The 7,286-nt window shown below is 40.2% G+C and overlaps 1 long non-coding RNA gene across 1 annotated transcript in view; it reads left to right on the top strand.

The window, feature by feature from the left end:
- The first annotated feature begins 88 nt into the window (after positions 1 to 88).
- The window catches only part of LOC116102077, an 8,880-nt gene continuing 1,682 nt past the window's right edge, over positions 89 to 7,286 (top strand). Inside the window, exons 1-2 of the long non-coding RNA XR_004123000.1 lie at positions 89 to 302; positions 5,736 to 5,848. This is a non-coding gene — a long non-coding RNA (uncharacterized LOC116102077). The remainder of the gene's footprint in view (positions 303 to 5,735; positions 5,849 to 7,286) is intronic.

Genomic DNA, 7,286 nt, shown 5'->3' with positions numbered 1-7,286 from the left:
CTTTCTTGTTTAAATATCCTCTGGAAAAATCCAATATGCCCAAGAAACAAGGTATGCTCAGTACACCGCCTTGCTCCAGCCAAGCATCAATGAATTGCTATCAGATTTTTGATGTGTCGCCAAACCGATGCCACTGACATGACGCCATCGATGTGCGTCTGTCTCTGGCTGCACATGCGCCTTGAGTTTACCTCAGGAGTTGATAGAGGCCTGCGCATTGACAAGTGGAGCGCATTGACGAGTGGCAGTGGTTCTATGTGGTCAGTTTGCAACTGTCTCTTGCTGAAGCACAAGGGATGCAGGTCAGAGATAATTAAATGTAATGAGAGGACACAAGGGAGATGGGGACTAGGGAGAGGTCATATGATTTTATTTTTTTAGCAAGATGCTCACAAGACACTGGGTGGCCAAGAATTTACTTCAGAAATTACTTTTTACACTTTTTTTTTTAAATGTGGGACAGGATTTAGTTTTATTTCTGCTACTAAGTACTTTTATTACCTCCTTCTTTAAAGTTTACTTTTCAAAATTAGGTTTAGTTGTTGCTAGGAGCCGGAAGGTAGATACACATAGTTAGTGTAGCTAGTAAAAGTTTATTTTATCATGCGGAGGATCTTTACACAAGGTTTATGCCCTGAAATTCTTAACTACAGTCATACGCCCATCCTCCCAAGCCTACTCACCTTTATGATTTATCTTAGCATAATGTCAGGTCCAGACTCTAGTTGAAGCCTTTGATTCAAGGATCAAGATCCTGAGGGACTCTCTCTAGTTTCAGGGCAGATCAGAGTGGCATCTCTCCAGATGTGCAGACCAGAGCACATCTTTGTCTCTGCTTATACACTGTCCAGTTGTTGTCATGTGATTCTAGGAACATGTATTGCTATCTTGAGTGAGTGATGTCCCTGGGTTCTGGTTAAAAGATTCAGCCACAATTGTGTGTATTGGGATTCCTTGACTAAATTGTTTCAAATGTCTAAAAGACATTTTTAAAACTATTCTGATTACAGATGGCATTGATGGTCCCAGCTCTTAAATTTATTTTTTTACTCTAAGGTCAATGTCTCCATGTGTCACCCCCCAACATCTGCTGTGTACTCTATGCTGAGCTTGAAAGTGTAATCTTCCTATCTGAGCATCTGGGGAATTTACAGTCTTTCTTACTGCATCCAACCCATGAAGATTCTTGATTCTTGGGACATTAGTTCTGTTATGATAAAAGACAAAAAGTTACTTCCGTAGCTGTACAGCACAGACTTCTCTCTAGCCCAGTTATTAGAGTCTTTTAATGGACCCTTTTAAAATATCTAGCTTAGCTTTGGGTATCTGTCAGTGTTCCCTGTGATTCTCAAATTAAGGTAGGATGGTAGATTCCCTAATGCAACAGTGACACCACAATGGTGTGATTGCTAACATCTTTGCTTTTTAACAAGGAGAGAGGCTCACTTTTTCATGCCCAGAAAACAGTGTATGAAGAAAGATACCTATTAGAAATTTTGTGATTCTTGTTTATGAGAGCAAAGTACTGGGGACAATGCTCAGCGATAGACTGAACAATGGAGTATGCACTGCCTTATTGATAAATTAAATTTATCATGAGAGTGATAGCATGCACACATATGATCCAGGACTCATGAAGGTTAGAAGGGATGAGAGTGTGAGGCCCTCTTAGCATCCACATCAAGACCCTGTCTGAAAAAGCAGACAAATGAAAGGTTTTAAGTTTTTAATTCCTAGGCGTCTCTTAGGAGATTTACCTAGCAGAAGATTCCCCTGAATCTACATATTTTTTCAACGTTACAGGTGGTTTGGCACCACCCAGTGTAGGTGCTGGAACCTCTGGAAAAAGAAGTGCACCTGATATCTGAGCAATCTCCTCAGCATCTAGAATCTCAAACATTTCATCACTTTATTTATTTATTCACTTTAAATGCCTGTCTTGAGGCCCCTTTTCTCCTCTCCTCTCAGTCCCACCCTCACAAATCCTTCCCACCATTATAGCCACCCTAGGATATCAGCCTCCTCTGGAACATCAGGTCCAAGCAATGCTAACTACATACTTTCATCGAGGTCTGATCAGGCAGTCAAGCTAGATGAAGTGGATGCAATGGTAGGAAACAGAGTCAGAGACAGCCCTGCCTGTTCCAGTTGTTAGGGGACCCACATGAAGACCGAGCTGCACATTTGCTACAAATGTATAGGGGGGACTAGGCCCAGCCTGTATATGCTTTTTGGTTGATGGTTCAGTCTCTGTTAGCCCTGATGGATCCAGGTTTGTGTTCTTGTGTTATACTTCTTATATCCAGCTTGCTTGAGGCTACCTCTGAGTTCCAAAAGTTTCCTTGAGCTCTGCCTGGTGTTTTCCTGTGGTCTCTGCATCTGTTTCCATCTGCTGCTGAATGTAGTCTCTCCGGAGACAGTTATGCCAGGTTCCTTTGTGCAAGCATAGCAGAGTATCATTAAAGATTACTTGGATTAGTTTCTTTTATCGCTTTTCTAGTTGTTATGGGAGTCTATAGACATGTCTGTATCATAGTACATATGTGAAGGTCTAAGGACAGCTGTAGAAGTTGATTCTCTCTCTTCAGGATGTATGCCCCGAAATTGAGATATTTATCATTAGGCCTGCCAGCAAGCACATTTACCCACTGTTTTAATTAGGGTTTCTATACTATGAAGAAGCACCATGACCAAAAACAACCTGGGGAGAAAAGTATTACTCTTAAATATCCTGAGTCACACAGTCCATTGGGGGAAACCAAGTAAATGAGTCAAACTGGAAAAGAATCTGGAGGTAGTAGTAAATATAGAGCCAACTGTTTTCTCATCTTTTATTTTTAAAGTTTTATTTATATATTTTATGTGTGTGGGTGCCCTTCATTAATTCACACCAGAAGAAGGAATCAGATCACATTACAGATGATTGGGAGCTACTATATGGTTGTTGGTGTCTGAACTTAGGACCTCTGGAAGTCCTCTTAACCATGGAGCCATCTCAACAGCCAAGCTCAGGGTGTTTTCTTATAGACCCTAGGTCAACCAGTACAGGAGTGGCACCAGCTACAATGGACCACGCCCTCCCATATCAATCACTAATCAAGACAATACCTTGTAGGTTTGCCTTCAGCCCAATCTCATTGAGGCATTCTCTCAGTTGACACTCCCTGATCTCAGAAGACTTTAGCTTGTTTCAAATTGACACAACACTAGCCAGCAAAGTCTACTGAAATATCTTGCCAGCCCCTTCTTGTTTTTTTCATGCTACTGTGACACAACAGACGGCAGAAAAAAATGAATCAAAGTTTTATTTTAACTCATGCTCAGAGAGCTGTAGTGTCTCATATCATAGCAGTCTTTGTGGAGTTGCTCCATCGATGGCAATGTTGTAAGTGAAAGTGATTGCTCATGTCATGACTGACTAGGAAAAATAGAATGGCAAGACCATATCTGGAAACTGAAAGACCACTCCTAGTTATCCACTTTTATTAGGAAAGCTGGTTTTTATAAAATTTCTACAAGTCTTCCTAAATACCACAACTAACTAGGGGGAACAAGTGCTCTATTATACACGATCCTCTAAGGAACACTGTAGATTCGAACCATGTGTTCCAGTAGTGAATGAGATCCATTCACCTAATCTTTCCTGGTGACAGTGGGAATTACTTTCTGTAGCCCTCTTCCTTCACTTTTACATTAGAAAAACATTTCTACTGGATTCCTAGTCACAGGAAATATAACTTCTATCTCTTGTATTCTGTTGGTGGTGCTTGCATCTATGACTCCTGATTTCTTTCCTAGGTTTTCTATCTCTAAGTTGTCTGCCTCTGTGATTTCTTCATTGGTTCTCCTTCCATTTTTAGATCCTGTATGGTTTTGTTCATTTACTTCACCAGTTTGATTGTGTTTTCCTGTAATTCTTTAAGGGATATTTATGTTTCCTCTTTAAGCTCTTCTAGGTATTTACCTGTGTTCTCCTGTATTTCTTTGGGGGAGTTATTTCTTTCTTCCTTAAAGTCCTGTATCATCACCATGAGAAATGATTTTAGATTGGAATCTTGCTTTTCTAGTGTGATGGTGTCTCCAGGACTTGGTATGGTGGGAGAACTGGGTTCTGATGATGCAAAGTAACTTTGGTTTATGTTGTTTATTTTCTTATGCTTGCCTCCAGCCATCTGCTGTTCTCTAGTGCTACTGGCTCAAGCTAAATTTGACTGTGGCCTGTCCTTCCTGTGATCCTGGTTGTGCCAGAACTCCTCAGAGTCAGGCGACCTCTGTGATCCTGTGATTCTGGGATCCTTTGATCCTGGGCCCTTTAGAGTAGCTAGGTAGAGCTTCCTCAGTGCATCATGGTAATTGCTGCATAGTTTGTGCCCAAGGTCTGCTCAGGGCACTGGTCAAGAGAGACTGGAAGGAACCAATGCCACTGGGCTGGCTGAGTTCTTGCATGTAAGCATCCCGCTGGTCCCACTTACTCCTCGTGTTGGGCAGATGTTGTATCCTCCTCACCTCTGATCCTATGATCCTGAGTGTGTTAGAGCTCCTGGGTGTGGACCTTCCTCTCGGTGTTGTATGGAATTTGCCCTCTAACATTGCCTAGGGCACCAGCCTAGACAGACTCTCTACCCTAAATTCTTAACTGCAGTACTAGTCCTACCTCCTGAAGGATACTAACCCATGTGATTTATCTTAGCTGAATGAAGATCAGGTTCAGTCTCTAGTAGAATTCTTTAAGGGTTGGAATCATGGGGGAAGGCACTCCAGATGCAGGGCAGATCAAGGTGACACGTTTCCAGATTTGCAGAGCAGGCACATTTTGGTCTCTACTTTAAACTGTCCAGTGGGCATCCTGGAGTTCTAGGACTGTGTCTGGTTACCTCGAGTGATCTTTCTGGGTTCTGCTTCTCAGATGTAGTCTTGGGTGTTGTATTCTTTGTCTAAGCTGTTTTATATATTTTTATATTTTTTAACTATGTTCATTATAGATCACTTTCATGGTCTTAGAGCCTTTCCTTTTTTAAATTTATTCTTTCCCTCCTAAGACAGTCTCCCTATGTCACCCAGACACTAGCTATGAAGTCTAGGCTGAGATTGAAAGTGCAATAATCCTGTCTCACTTTTTCAGCCTCATAAAACAGTGTATGAATTGATGTGATTCTTGTTTGAAAGCAAAGTACTGAGAAGAATATTTGACACTGAGGGACTTAGCAAATGAAACATGTGTTGATGTATTTGGTAAATTAAATTTATCATATGAACAATAGAATGCATGTCTATAGCCTCAACACTCCTCAGGATGATAGAAAGTTTGAGGCTGTCTTAGCATATACATCAAGACCCTATATGAAAAAGCTGACAAATGAAAGGTTTCAGTATTTTTTTTTTTAATCTTAACACCTATTAGAAGAGTTATCTTCGAGAAGGTTCCCCAGAATCAATATATTTTAATTTATTTTAATGTTAATTGTAATTCTGGCTTCATATGTGATGTATGTGTAAGATGTCACAAGCCCTAGACTTGAAGTTACAGATAGGTGTGAATTGTCATGTGGATGCTGGGAAATTAACTTTGGTTCTCTGAAAGAGGAGCTAGACTTCTTTAAACACTGAGCCATATCTCCAGCTCTAGGAATACACGTCTTTTTAAATAAGGTTTTAGAAGTGTGTAAGTATTTGTGTCTGTGTGAGTAAGTATCCACAGAGGTCAGAAGAGAACTCCATTGGATCTGATATTACAGGTTTGGAGCCACCCAGTGTGAGAGCTGGAACCTTTGGAAAAGCAACCAGTGCTCTTGATCCCTGAACAATCTGCCGAAACCCCAGAATCTGTATTTTTAAAAGATGTTCTCAGGTGAGTTGTTCTTATATAACAGATATAGTGGGGTCCACAAATAGGTTAGATAGCCTTAGTTTTTAGGGTGGCTATAGAAATATTAGTAATTTAGACCAAATATATACAGAAAATATTCAAATATATTGAAAGCTTTTCCTAAGGAATGGAAAAGATTTTTGCTTACTTAAAAAAATATTTGATAAAAATTACACGTTAAATTTTTTCTCCTTTATTGCTAATCTGTGGTAAACTTCACATCGTGGAAATGCATGCATTTTTCCATGAGTGAATCTGTGAAAGTTCTGTCAGAATTTGAGTTCAGTAACATGGTGGTTACTCCACCTACCTTCAATAACTTGTTATGGAAAACTTGAAGTAGGACTTTCCAGATGACTCAGCAGGTAAAGCTGTTTGCCACCCAAATCTGACTCCTGAATTCCATCACCAAATTCCACTGTGACACAGAAGGACTGACTTCAGAGAGTCGACCTCTGAATTTCCTACTCATGCTGTGCTTTTGTGTGCCAGCACTCACACACTTGCCTACCTTCTCCAGTCATTATCAGTATGTTTTTAGAGCTAACATCTTGCTACATTTGTGATGGTTTCTTTTGTTTGCTTCCTTCAAGTCTTCAAGCTGTCTTACTGAAGACTGAAGAATATTTTCATATAGAAAGTCAAAAATAAGCTTCAGTTATTAAACCCATGAGTCTCTGAAAATCAGGACATAATTTGGGTTAGTTACTTTCTCTTATCCCTTTACAGTGATGTGTGTGTGTTGCTCTGTGCCAGAGCCACTGTCATCAGAGCAGGTGTCAAACACAGTCACCAACTACTTTAGAGTTTCTGTGTCACTAATTAAACACCATGACCAAAAGCACCTTGGGAAGAAAAGGGTTTATTACTCTTAAATATCCTGAGTCACAGTCCATTGAGGGAAGCCAAAACAAGGACTCAAACTGGGAAACAATCTTGAGGCAGGAGCTGATGCAGAGGCCATGGATGTGCGTTGAATACTTCTTCCTCAGCTTATTTTAAAAAAAGTTTTAGGCATGTATTTTATATATGTGAATGCTTTTTTTTAAAATGCATACCATGAAATAAATTAGATCCCATTATAGATGGTTGTGAAACATCATTTGACTTCTGGGAATTGAACTCAGGACATTTAGAAGAACAGCTAGTGCTCTTAACCAGTGAGCCACCATTCTAGCTACACTCAGCCAGTTTTCTTATAGAACCCTGTGTCTACCAACCAAGAAATGTCACCACCTACAGTGAAATGAGTCCTCCCACCTCAATGACTTAAGAAAATACCCTGCAATTTTGCTTTCAGCCTCAGTTTCTGAAGCTATTTTCTCAATTGTGACTCCCTTGGCCCATATGACTTTAGCTTGTTTCAAGTTGAAACAAAACTAAACAGCATATACTGAACACTCTCTACAGCCTTTTAGTT

The sequence above is a fragment of the Mastomys coucha genome, unplaced genomic scaffold, assembly GCF_008632895.1.
Source record: "Mastomys coucha isolate ucsf_1 unplaced genomic scaffold, UCSF_Mcou_1 pScaffold21, whole genome shotgun sequence".
Classification (NCBI taxonomy): Eukaryota; Metazoa; Chordata; class Mammalia; order Rodentia; family Muridae; genus Mastomys; species Mastomys coucha.
This window is presented reverse-complemented; position numbering and strand designations above follow the sequence as displayed.